At 39.5% G+C, this 13,779-nt stretch overlaps 1 protein-coding gene across 5 annotated transcripts in view; it reads right to left on the bottom strand.

Moving 5' to 3' along the window:
• LOC127351149 (multiple epidermal growth factor-like domains protein 10) overlaps positions 1-8,320 on the bottom strand; it is a 147,153-nt gene extending 138,833 nt beyond the window's left edge. For 4 of the 5 annotated variants that reach the window (XM_051378413.1, XM_051378414.1, XM_051378415.1 and 1 more), the window contains exon 1: positions 8,110-8,318. The gene's annotated coding sequence lies outside the window, so the exon portion shown is untranslated. Of the gene's footprint in view, positions 1-8,109 lie in introns of all 5 variants that reach the window. The other variant, XM_051378417.1, reaches the window with a different exon arrangement.
• Between the last annotated feature and the right edge of the window lie 5,459 nt (positions 8,321-13,779).

The raw sequence follows: 13,779 nt of genomic DNA, 5'->3' as shown, positions 1-13,779 counted from the left end.
TCAAAGTAAACAGAAACAGAATAAAACTCATTAAAAGCGTCTCTGTTAGTGTTTTTAAATGATAAAAACAGCAGTTTCAGTGGGAGCAGACCGGCTATGGAAACAAACCACAGAGAGGCTGCGATACAACACAGGCAGACCCCGCTATATCTTTACATAGCTAATAGTTGTTTGCTCATGTTTTAATGTTTTAAATCTCATATATAACCTTTAAACCTGCACTTTTCATTACATACCAACAATGACAGAGGCTTGTTTTAGTTTCACCACACAGATTCATACAATGACATACCAGTTATAAATAACGTTATTGATTTCAGCTCCAGGTCCATCCAACATCCATTCGGGACGCGATTGAGCCCGGTCAGATACACACCGGATCAATCCAACAATGTTTTCATGATAATATGAGTCAGCCCTTCTCCAGACTCTTAAACAGTGCTACCGACTTCAGGCAGTGTGGATGTTAAAGGGTTTGTTCAGTAGTGATGTGCATCCACCCAAATAGCTTTGGTTTTAATGATCTGTCTCTAAAAGTTGTGCCTCCATCCCAACACAACGTAGAAGAGAAGAGTTCTGTTAAAAAATGACATTTAAAAAATTCAATAGCAACATCTGTTTGCAGGATCAGTGTTAATCCACAGACCCCATTCTGAGCAGTTTTCATCTGAACTACTTTCTACCAAAGAACCAGTCCCTAGATGCTATTAGAGGTTATATGTTTTGTTGTAATTGGGATGAACCAATCATCTGAATCTGTGTGGCCTATTTCCCACCTCAAATGTATTCAGAGAATTGATTTTGGGCGATAACTTTGAAAAAACGCTGGTGTTTTCTAGGACAGCTGACGTGATCCGAACCAAACACCACAAATCTTCCAAACCAAACACAACGCCTTCCAAAATCTTACGACCGTCTCCGCAGAGGTCAAGTTCTGCAACTTACTGTTGAGTTTGTTGAGTTTTGTGTATCCAGGGACGGGCATTGCAAATTAGCTCGGGCTATAAATGTTAAAACTGAGTTTGCTAAAACGACACAAAAAAAAGTTTTGCTGACCTAAAATCTTTTGTTGAGATACTTTTCTTCTTTAGAAAACCCTTCACTTTTTGTTTGTTTTTTATTTGTTTACAGTGTTCATACTTGTCCTTCACAAACAACTTGAAACTGTTACTATCACTTTAAAATGGAGGCATGTGCAGAAGGAACGCGGCAGTGAAGTAATCAGGTTAAATTGCTGACAAGGTTCAATTTTTCTTTTGATCGGTTTATGAAAAGGTTATAACTACCCCTCTGTAACCCACTGACTCACTTTGGGTCTGTTTATTCTGGTTGAGGTGTTCATATTGAGGCTTTTAAACCAATTATAATCAGAATACTTAAGCTTCAAGCAGCAATGATCAGGCCCTTGCAATCTGTGTGCGTCGGGTCGTGTCACACACCAGCGTTATGTGTGGACCACACTGTGCAAATGTTACGTAAATCAGATGATGATTGCCGTGCTTCCTTTACTTCCTGTTTGAGTGGTCCTATGTCTATGTCTGAATATTGGCATGAAGATGCGTTCAGGCTTTTTTGTTTGTCTCTTTATGTACATACCGATTTTCATACATATCGGTGAAGCATGCCTTCGGAGGCTGCGTTTAGGGGGAGTGGTCAAGCCATTTAGCCACGCCTGTATGTGAAACCCATAGCCAAAAATGCACTTCTTTGGCGAATAAAATAATAATAACCCAAACAGGTTCAATATGTAAACCAGAAAATAAATGTAGAAAATCAGATAATTTTGAAATTTTTTTAACGAAGAATCAATTACAAAAAAGTTTGGCGATTAACTTAATGGTTGACAACTTATTGATTAATCATCTAGTCTTCGCCGCTCTGGAGGGACTGCAGCTCTCAACCACAAGCTTACTAGAAAAAAAGACAAAATGCGACCCTGAAAGTCCTCTCCAAGAAACCGCAGCCCTCTCTCCCTCTCTGTGCGGCAGTAACATGCGGAAGCCCCTGTCTGTTTTGTGTTTAATGTGTTACTCATCCATTTGCCCCGAGGAGAGCATTCATGATGTTTTGTAATGGTCAGCTCCATCACCCTCCCCCCTGTCCACTCCAAAGTACCCACTAGGCAGAACCACTTAAAAGTCTTTTATGTTGCTTTTTCTCCTTTTTTTCCCCGCTCCGCTCTGCCTTTGTTGCAGGATGAATAAGATGCTGAGAGCCGATGGGCTGCTGGCCTTAATGGTCTCTCCCTTTTTACCTCCACCTTATGAGCTATTTGAATTTCATGACTGATGTTTTGCCATTGCCTCATCCTGAGTGAGAGAACAGGGCTCAAACTTCTTGACAAAGTCTCTCCATAATTCATTACTCCCCTCGCGCGCGCACAGTCTCAGCAACACCATAAATAACGTGCTAGATTTTCATCTCCATTTCTAATGTGATACACAAAACAAATACACCGACTGTGCTGTAGTTCGGAGAAAAGCGAGAACCTGAGGAACACCTAGTTTTTAAAACAAGAATTACACTGCATTATGCCCATCCCGACACTCAGAAGCCTCTTGGTATTCATTTCTTCCCATCTTATAATGCCGCTCAAGAGGTTCAGACAGCCACCGACGCTGGAACTCCAATATAACATGTCCTTGAGAAACAACAGCCAGTGTTCTCCCATTTATCAACACTGATTACATGTATTGATCTTACAGAACACGGAGGATTCCCAGTTGAAAGGATTCAACAGACTGGAAACACATTGGCTGCCGCCGCCGCCGCCGCCGCCGAGGTTCATGGTCCGTCCAGACTGAAACTGACAAACTATTCTCACACTGTGAAATCCATCTATTGTCAAACAGAACTGATCACTGATACATAACGCCGCTATCACAGCAAAGGAAAGTACCTTTCCATTATTCCAGGCATATTCCAGTCTGATACACATGGTTATTGTAGCCAGTAGCATGTTTTAGATGGGATTGTTATCAATTAATTAAATAAGACAATACATTGGGTTATGCTCAGAGGCGGCAACAGTACACACATTATTTACTCAAGTAGAAGCACAGATACGTCTGTAAAGTAAGGAGTAAAAGTGAGTTCAGGCTCTGAAATGTACCCAGAGAATGAAAGTAAAATATACTCTCCTGGTGTCTCTGAAGGACGTTTCTACTGGCTGCAAAACTGTAAATAGGGTCGAGTCTCCGTCTCTTGTCTGTTTCACAATGAGCTTCACAACAGCTATTCAGAAACCTGTGAGGGACGCCACGGAGAGTATGTACGTTTTTAAATATAGAGTCTATGGTACAACCGCTCTCCTACAGCGTGGTGAGTATTACAGGAAAAGAAGATGGTGAAAGCACGTAGGTTTGTTACTGAAAGCATCCATTTCTATCATTTCTATCTATTTGACCGAACTGTCGCCGTTTTCACAGCATTTTGTCGGTTTACAGGCCGACGGTAAGGATGGCGTTTCCCCAAAGACTGAACTCTGGAACCTCACAAGTTTCAACCACAACAAAAGCAAAAATCGTTATTGTGTAAACAGGGACTAACTTTTTCATCTCCTCCACAAACTTACCTGCTAACTTTGTTCCACAGCAGCTGCACTGACCAGGCTGCCTGCAGACATTTTGTGTTTATCAGCGTCATGAGCGCCGGCAATTTATCTCAAACTGTCAGATAATCAGCCCGATTAATCGGCCTATCTACAGTCATATTACATTTTCATCATAAAGGGTTTGGTGTGAATTATCTGTTCATGTTCCTGAGATAACAGAAAGAAAATGTGAAATAGTTCTGTGAAACTTTACCTTTTATGAGGTAAAACATGAGACCCGCTTGAAGGTAAAGCACATAACAGCTTAGTTTTGACTCTTTATAAAACATTTGTGTGTAAAATGGAATTTCTTTGTGCCCAGAATCGTTTATCATTTGCAAATACTGCCTGACGTGCTCCAGGCAGCAATTTTTTTCTCCAAAATGAGCATGAATATGAATAGCATTTTGGAATGAAATAGGAACGGAAATGGAAAGTCTGGTTTAATGTGTTGATAGACTGACAAACAGTACCTCCAACCGTCTGCACAAGCATCATTGAATTTCAGGGACAAAAACACTTCCACATGCTTGAAAAAAAAGCCCAGAGGAACAGAGCGCCGCTCACTCCAATATTCCTCCTGTATTCAGCACCAAATCAGGTGTTTAATGGCTTTGTGGTTGCAGGGAGCAGCGGACTGTTTGGTTTGTATGCATGGGAGGGCAGCTGGCCTGGAGGAACTATTTTCTGCTGGCGACACACTTCAGCACTCTGCCCTCAACAGCCTGTTATTCTTTAAACAGTGATTGGAATTATGTTTACCATTAAAAGGCTAAATCACAAGTGCAGGAGTGCAGAGGGAACAATTATTAAGATGTGGCTTACAGAGCAGTCGAAGTGTTTTCATGTGGACTTGAGCATAAATTCTACTTTAATGACTCCTACTGCTGCAGCCACAAATAATTAGCTAGAATACTGAAGGCTCTCTTAAGCATAATTAATTCATATTTGATATTTTTTCCAAAGAATGGCTGAACAGTTTGATTTTTAGTCTCAATTTTCTCCAACAGCCTGTAGTCACATCATAAGGAAATCACCTCTATTTTACTCTTTCATGGCTCATAAAGAGCTCGGCAGCAGTCACATTAAGCACCTTAAACTTGAGTGTCAGAGTGTGCCTTTATGTCACTTCCTAGCTGAGCTAACCCATTGAAATTTTTCAAATTGGTCAAAGTATGAGGCTACAGCACATAACATACGGTGTTAGTCATTAGTCACTAGGGGTTGGTTTTTTGCTGGAACAATCAGTTTCATATATATCTATATACTGCACATATTCTGGACTGTTAGGATATATTAGAAGAGAACAATGATAATCTGTTCCAGGTCCAGTAGTGCCATTGTGGAGACCTAAGAGACGTTTTATAATGTATTCCTATGGGATAAAATCAAACACTGTATATGTATATGTATGTATATTAGCAGTCCTGACTCCACCGGCTCCATAAAATGAGCAAAGAGGTGGAGCTGAGGCTGAATGAAGCCTGGTTACTAAAAACAGTGGTGGCACCTGTCACTCAAAGCAGACGTGTCCTTCATTATACATAACTTTAAGCTTTAATATAATTTAAATGGGTGAGTTATATGAAAATTCACCCCCCATACAGTCGTCATGAATGGGGGACATTAGCCATAGAGATCAAAATCATTTTTCATACCAGGCTGTAAACGTGTTTATTTCTGCTGTAAAGTTGGATATTTTAATATGGGGGCCTTATGGAGACTGACTCACTGCTGGAGCCAGCCTCTAGTGGCCGTTAGAGGAACTGCAGCTATTGTTTCTTTCTGTGTTGACCTCATTTGCAGCCACAGAGGTTGCAGCTAGGAACGGTCCAATCTAGAGCCAACAACATGTCTGTAGATATAAACAGCTTGTTCTAAGGTAACACAATGATTCTTATTTTCAGGTGATTATAGAATAATGAAAACATACCTATGAATATTACCTTCTACCAAGAAATCCTCCTAAAGGTTTTTAGACCTTTAAGGCATTGGAAGTATTTGGGTTAAAAATTGTTTTCTCATGTTAAGTCACACATCTTCACAGTTTCCACAGCCAAGTTTGTGTTTCCACTTCTAACACTCAGACGGGTGACAAATTAAATTTAATGAAAGGAAAACAACTTTTTTTTTAAAAAAGGTTTTTCCTCTCAAGAAAGTAACAAAAGTCTTGTTTCTGGGAAATTTGTTAATTTTAATTTAAGTCTCAAAAGAAAAATTGTCTTGTCATTTTAAGAAAATCTATCTATCTGTGTCTTAATAAGATCTTACAGCTAATATTGGATGAATATAGGAACCAGATTATTGTCTTTATTTTCAGAGTAAGAGCACTCGCACAACTTCTCAGTTTAAAAGAAAGTCATCTGGTCCCAATGTTGGAAATGAAGCAGCTGGTTAGTTTTTCATTGTTTATATAAAAAATGATATAAATAAGAATGTTTCTTGTTCCTTCATTTAAAGCCAAGTCACTTATTTTCATTCTGCTGTTTGAAGAAATTGTGTCTTATTGAAAGATTTTTTTCAGATTAATGTACAAACTCTTTAATTCAGCTCAATAAAGTGACCAAAATACTTTTTTTTTGTAATAAGCACAATTTCCTTTAATTTTTTTTTTTCAGTTTTAAGGCTCTCTGCTTCCTGTGGCTGATTTTTATTCTAGTTTTAAGAATTCCAGCCAAGCAGAATTGGCTTACCCCACTGGCACATAATTCAGCTCAATACAAGAAAATTTCATCACATTTAAGATTAATTGGCTTGTTTCTAGAAGGGCTGTTTCTGCAGAGAACTGTCACCCATGTGAAGCTTTAGAGAATTGATTATTAAATTCAGATCAGATCTATGTTCACCTGGATGACAACAGGAAACACTTACATATCAAATATTCAACTTGCTTCAAGCTCAAACCAGCGATCCTGAGATTCTGCAGCCATCTGCCATCCGTCTCTTTTACTTTGTTTTCAACGCAGTCCTTGTGCAGCTCTCTCTCCTGCACACACACACACACACACACACACACACACACTCTCTCTCTCTCTCTCTCTCTCTCTCTCTCTCTCTCTCTCTCTCTCTCCTGGCAACTTCCTGATATCCTGGAATGATTCTTCAACAGAACTGTTGACCCACCGCCCCCAGCCACCCACACAGCATCATCTTAAAAAGTAAAACACATTTAATTAAAGTAAGAGCTCGGGAGTCGTCAAAAGCTGCATTACTATTATTGCGAGGGCACATTTGTGACAAATGTCTCTGTGACATATTGCACAGCACATTCTCTGACTACAGCAGCACAGTGAGTGGAGCTACCTGAACGCAAAGCAGGAATGAAACAGCACTTCTCTCTCTGTCTGTGAAGTCTTTGAGCTTTACATGCTCCGGTCACTGGACACAAACACTCTGAATATTCATCTCATCAAAACTATTGAATATAATCTTCAAAGAGACATGCCCTGCAACCTCCACACTTGTTATGTTTGAGGAATAAGCAGCACTGGAAAACCAGCTGCTGGCTCACATGTGCCTTGCTCAAGATCGCCATCTAGTGCCGACAGTGTGTTACTCCCTGTGTGAAGCCTGCCTGCTGTGATGCCTCAGGGGAATCAATAGAAATACTACAACAACAGTGAGCATCCTGCCCCCCCTAATTAACATCAAAACCTCATCATCGCCGTAGACTTCTCCCTGGAAACTGTCTCCGTGCACACCAGCACCGGTTTTCAGTCCAGTTTGGAGTTCAGGTAGCAGTTTGTCTTTTTCTGTCTGTCCTACCAGATACTTGATTACAGTTAATTGCATTCGTCCAGAGGCCAAGGTCGACTACGTCCTGATTAGATGACTGGAATGAAAACCACGCAGAGCTCTGGGACCTGAGGACTGCACAATAAAGTGAGGAGATTGAGAACTTGCATTAAATAAGGATGAACTGCAGAGTGACTGCAGGTCACAAAAGCATCAACAAGACAAACTTTTTTTATTTTATGTAGGAAAACCAGCCTCTTACTGATGCCTCAAACACAGACAGTGATAATGTAAATACATAATAATTAGAACTGACAAAGAATGTGCCAATGAATAATGTTACTGTAAATGCTTCTTAACAAGAAATAATGTTTACTTTATTAAAATCTTTGCCATTTCAGCTCAGAATTAGAGCGATTGTGCAGCAACATTTAAGGCAAAAAATATCCCACATGAAGCAAATCGACCTCGGTCTGCAAAATCCTATGATCAACTTCAGCAGGGTATTCTACCATAGAGCTGCTACTATAACAACACAGAGATATGTGTTCAAATAATACAGCAACAACACTGCAATTATATTATAAAAGAAAAAAAAATGAATGCGATGGTGTGATTATAAAGTCACTAATATGAAACCCTCACACTTCCTCTGTTATCAGTTTCCGTTAGAGATCATTCAGTGTTTAACTCATCATGTCTGTCTGTGTGTGTGTGTGTGTGTGTGTGTGTGTGGGAATCAAGTAATTAAAAACAAGACAGGGTCAGCAACGACAGCTTACCTGCAGGAGGGATGCGTCCTAAGTAAAGTTCATTCTCGTTGACTGAATGCAAATAAATACGCTAGGCCTGCAGGAGGAGGTGGCACAGAAGAAATTAGTCTTAAAAAAAAAAAAAAATTCTCCTAAAAAATGTCGGTCTGGAAACATGAGTAAAGTCCTCAGCATCCGTGTCGGTGTAGTTGCCAACTTGAGCTCAGGCTCTGCTCTCTGCTGGTGCTCTGCTGCAGCTTCTGTCCACAGCGCAGCCAAAGAGCAGCGCAGGCAGCGAGAGGAGGATCCCCGCCGCACCGCCGCCGTCGCTTCTGGAAAAACAAAACGACGTGTTTCACTGCAGGGAAACAATGTGAGAGTCATTTCAGTATTGTATTAAAAATAATGCATCTATAAAAATACAAATACAAAAGTTATGCCTTCTTTTTGAAGATAACGTTGTTTTTAAACAGTAGGGGAAAGAAAAAAATACACAGAAAGAGCATTTTGCTATCAAAAATATCACTTGACAAATTCAGGCAGCATGGCCGTTCCCTTCTTTTCAGACACCTGTTGAATTAAATCCAGTTTTTCTGGCATTTTAGTTCATGTTTGAGCTCCTGGGATTGTATCTGTCAGTTTGGTTTGCTAGCTAGGTTTAGTATTCATGGTTAGCTTGTGTTAGCTCATAGATAATAGCTGTTGTGTTGATAGTTTTAGAGGAAGCAGCCTTGTTTAAAACCTATTGATTTAAATAAACCTTTTAAGTCGCAAACATTATTTCTATGAGTTGTGCTGACATAAACAATGTGGAGTTAATTTTTTATGAGTAACCTAATCAATCTTAAAAACCTTTTTATGCTACCAGTTATAAGTGATAATTAAAACTAACTTTAGAAGAAAAGCTGATTCACTGAACTCAGTGTGGTACATTGTTTGAACATAATTTAATTAGACGTGGTCATAATTCAAAAGGATTTATGTAAACTGTTGAGTTTTTTTTTTTTGTTGAACCAAAACATGTATATATACGTGCATATTTAATGTGTTTTTAAATAAAAGCAATTTAATTTCACACAAGAGTGGGTGACACCAGCCTCCTCTATGCAGAATTCCAAATCCTTAAACTTACTAGCTACTAATAGTAGTTGTTGTAGTTATTAATTTAATTATTAATCAGAATTTCAGATAATTTAGTGTATTTTAAGAGATTAAATCAATCCATTATTGGCAAAGTGTGTGTTTATTTTTAAATTGCTTTAATGTCAGAATGTTGCATTTTTTAAAAATTCCTTTTATCTCTTGCTGTGATGTCATCGGAATGTCATGATTCAAAGATCAAAGCCAATAGAATGTTCCTTTGATACATTGCAAACATTCTATCTGAGAATGTAGATATAAAACCCAAATCCAACCTGGTTCCGGTCACTCTTCAGGACACTTTCACTTCGAGCACAAGGAGACAAACACAGTAAGTACGGATTCTTCAGGACTTCCAAGGATACAAAGACAAGATGGATCAAACCTCAACGGAGAGTCTTTGCACAATTGTCCAACAGAGCCCGGAGCAGCTGTCAATCGTACAGGAGTCGCTGCTAGAGTCCGGGTCTCCGGACACTGGTAAGATGACTTCCGTGTCCAGTAAGCAAAGCACCGAAATGGAGGCTACTGAAAACAAGGAAATGTTTGAAAACTTTCCAGAGGAGGACGCTGTGCCAATTGGAACCGGGGAGTCATGGCAGACCCCCGTTCTTCCCTTGGTGGACGAGACAGAAACAGACATTCTGTCTCAGACGAGCTTTGTAGAGAAAACTACAGAAGCCATAAAGAAGATCCTGCAGGAACAGGCCAAAAGTGTCACTCCGCTCAGTTATAATGTTGAGATTTCAGAAGAAGAATGCTTCATGTTTGAGTCCGGCTCCTCCCAGGACACAGACAAGCTGGCTTCTGCGATTGTCCAACAGATAATGGAAGAGCTTTCACTAGAATCCAATGGCACACTGCCACAATCAGTGGCCCAATCGGAAAAGATATCCTACTGGAAAAAGGTGGGAGCTAAGCTTAACTCATTTTTTGCGCAAAGGTTTGCCATGGGGTCGTTACTCAGGCTAATGACAAAACTGAGACGAAAATATAAATGTGTCCATGAAGAAAAGTCATCTCTGAGTCAGGTAATGGAGGAGGCCAATGTGGTGGTGAAGACCATCACCTCATTAAACGAAGACGACGCAAGCGAGGGCACGGATGACGAGTGCCATGACGATCGAACCGCTGAGGTCATTTCTAGCGGCCACCACAACATGGTCGCCATTGAGCTCGGCGAGATTGTATCAGAGCATTTACAGCAGGACCCCTCGGTTGACTTACGTTTTCAGATTCAGAGCGAAGTGGACACCTTTATGAGGCAGATACTGAAATGGCTCAACTGGCAGCAGAAGCTCCAGAAAAGGAAGAGGGACCACGGGAGCATGGCTGTGAAGCAGATCAGGGAGGTGGTCTGTCAGCAATCGCTCACAGAGGACCCCTCAGACGTAGAAAGTAGCTGCAAGACAACTGTGTCAGAACCATCTTCTATCGCTCGGGAGGCGGCTGCCAGCGATGAGACTGGTGACACTTCGGTGGTTGATGAAGAATCATCTTCCACCCCTGTTCTGTCCGTCGAGTCACCCATCAGAGATGAGGCAGGTGAGGCTGTAGGTGAGACCACAGCACAACCGTCCCACCAGTGGGATGAAACAAGCTGCAAGCTTATGGTCATTGCGTTGTTTCAAAAAATGATGAAAGGACGGATTTATCTGGACATTAGTCTGAGTTGCCACGAAACTGAGACCATCAGCAAGTCACTGGCGGAGTTGTTCTGGGCACAGATGTCAGGCTCTGAAGTTGCTGTCAAGCCAAGCGGTCGTCTCTTCAAAAAGGTGGCCATGGCGGTGCGCAAGGAATTGTGCAAGGAGGCAGGCAGCGCGGAGATACTGAAGATGTGCCTGCTGTGCCAGGATGCATCTATTTACAGATATGTTATTGAGACATTGAAAAAGCATCTGGTGACACCACAGAAGAAGACGGGCGTGAACAGATTCTTGTCACGTCTCTTCAAGACCGTGGCCAAGCCGTTCACTGCCTGCTTCGGACACGAAGGGTAATCATTGTAAGGGTGGTTAGGACAATCGCACACAGGAATACACGCGTACTAACTGAGATGACAACAGGTTTACTCCGAGAGGCTTCGGTTTGCCCACATTTTAAAACGTAATGAAAAAAAATCTCAGTTAAATAAAAAAAATCTCAGGTGAATACCTGGATGTGACACAGGACATCAGGTGTCATAGGGCCACACAGGTGCCTCAGTGTGTAACACTGTGGACTTGCAGCTATAAAGGTGAAGGTTCAATTCCACCCGTTGAACCCCTTTGCTGTGGGGAGTACAGAGTGCTCACTGTGTTGGCGTGGGTTTTCTCCGAGAAGCTTCGGTTTCCTCCCACATTTTTATAACAAGCAACTTTTCATGTTATAAGGTAGAATTTTTATTATATTATTATTATAAAGTAAATAAGTTTGTATGTCGTAATAACGTCAAAATATCTTGTTATAACGTGTAAAACATTTAGGACACTTTTTAATGTTACAATGTGATACTAATCTGTTTTTATTTTTCCAGCATGGCAACGCGTTGCTGTAGGACATTATGTAGAATCCATTTAATAAAATAAAATAAAATAAAACACAGAAAAATGAGTTTGAAATACTATAATGTTTATTGAAACCTGAAGAAAGGTGTACAGTGAAGGGAGAGAGCCAACTCCTATCTCACAGACAATTTCTTTTTTAAATTAATATAATACAAACAATAGGATCATCCTGTAATGCAGGCCTCAAACTAATGGCACTGGGGCCACTTCTGTTCCTCCATCCTTCTCCCTCCGGCCTGCAACACTATGTCAAAAATAAGACCCACTAGATTATTATTATTTTTTCTAGTTATTTCATATAAATTTAAACTACCCCTTCTGTACAATTTAATACAAATACAATTCTATTTTTTATATGTGTTTCATTTGCGGCAAAATAAACCCGTCATAGGACAAAATATTGGTAATACTGGCTGAATTACAAAAGCCAGAAGTGGTACTAAATGTTAAAGGTTTGGACCTAAAACTGCTGCCGTAGGTTGAACAGAATAAGATTTATTTTTTTATATATATTCAATATTTCATTAATATTGCACGCAAATGTAATGTATGAATTTGTTTTAAGAATCATATGTACTATATTATATGCACAATGTAGTTTACTTGAAATAAACTACTTTAGTTTACTTTTTAGAAGCCGGCTCAGGCCCAGAACTGCTTTCGTAGCTCGGGCCCAGAACTGCAGAGTTTTTTGGGCCAAATGCAAATTCCCTTTCACTAAGAACCCAGATGGATGCACTGTATATGGCTTACGTGAAGTCGGATATGTTTTACATGAAAGATGAGCTTTTTTGTTCACTAAGATGCAACATAATCTCACTGTGGTAAATTCTGGTTTAGTGTTTATGTTACGTTGTTAAGAGTATATCATACCTGTAGTGTATATTCAGGGCCCTATTTGTATAGCCTATATTACCTTTAAATTACACTGCTTTTTGTCCTGTGCAGTTATATTTATTTATATACTGTGTCGCTACCTCCTGCTGGGACCTCTGTAATGTCCATAATCTGGCGATACTTTCTCTTATATCTTGTATTATATGTATTTTCTTTCTATTGTATTGTGTTGTATCTGGAGCTGCTTTAGCAAGTGAATTTCCCCTTTGTGGGATCAATAAAGAATGGAAGCCCATTTTACGCCCACTTACGCTATTTTGATCAATTTAATCTTTTTTTTTTTTGTTGTTGTTCCACATTTCTTTACAGCTCTTTACTCATTTAGTATCTGGCAATTTTGTACATATTCTCTCACTCTTTATATTTGTATTTAGTGGCTCTTTCTATTTTCTCTATTTTTGAAATCTTTATTTATATATTTTTTCTACGCTTGATTGTGATTCTTATGCACCAGTGTACCAAGGCAAATTCCTTGTATGTGAAAACTTGAAACCTGATTCTGATTCTGAAAATAATTACTTTGTGGACTAAGTCATTATTTTGATATACGTAGTCATTAATTTAGTCAATAAGTCAAAATACTGAGAAAGTTTCTCAGTATTTTGAGAAATTAAATCTAAATATTGAGACATTTTGTCATTATCTTGAGATAATAAGTTACGACGGAGTATTAGGTCCATACTAAGAGTGAAAAAAAAAATTTGGGGGAAATTACGAGAACAAAGTCATAATATTACAAAAATAAAGTCATAATATTGCGAGAATAAAGTCATAATATTACAAAAATAAAGTCATAATATTGCGAGAGTAAAGTCGTAATATTATGACTTTATTCTCGTAATTCCCCAAAAAAGAAAATAATATTTCTCTTAGTCTGGCCCAAATACTCCGTCGTAATAAGTCAATATTTTGATAAAGTTTATTTTAAAGACTTACAGAAACCTTTTTTTCCGTCACATTGGCGGAATTGTGCTTCCATAATAAAGCCTAATAAAAAAAGAGTTGGCACTTCTCCAACAGCACTTGAACGCAGCTTCCATAATAAAGCCTAATAAGAAAGAGTTGGCACTTCTCCAACAGCACTTGAACGCAGCAAGAGAACGACCCGTTCCGG

The sequence above is a fragment of the Dicentrarchus labrax genome, unplaced genomic scaffold, assembly GCF_905237075.1.
Source record: "Dicentrarchus labrax unplaced genomic scaffold, dlabrax2021, whole genome shotgun sequence".
Taxonomy (NCBI): Eukaryota; Metazoa; Chordata; class Actinopteri; family Moronidae; genus Dicentrarchus; species Dicentrarchus labrax.
This window is presented reverse-complemented; position numbering and strand designations above follow the sequence as displayed.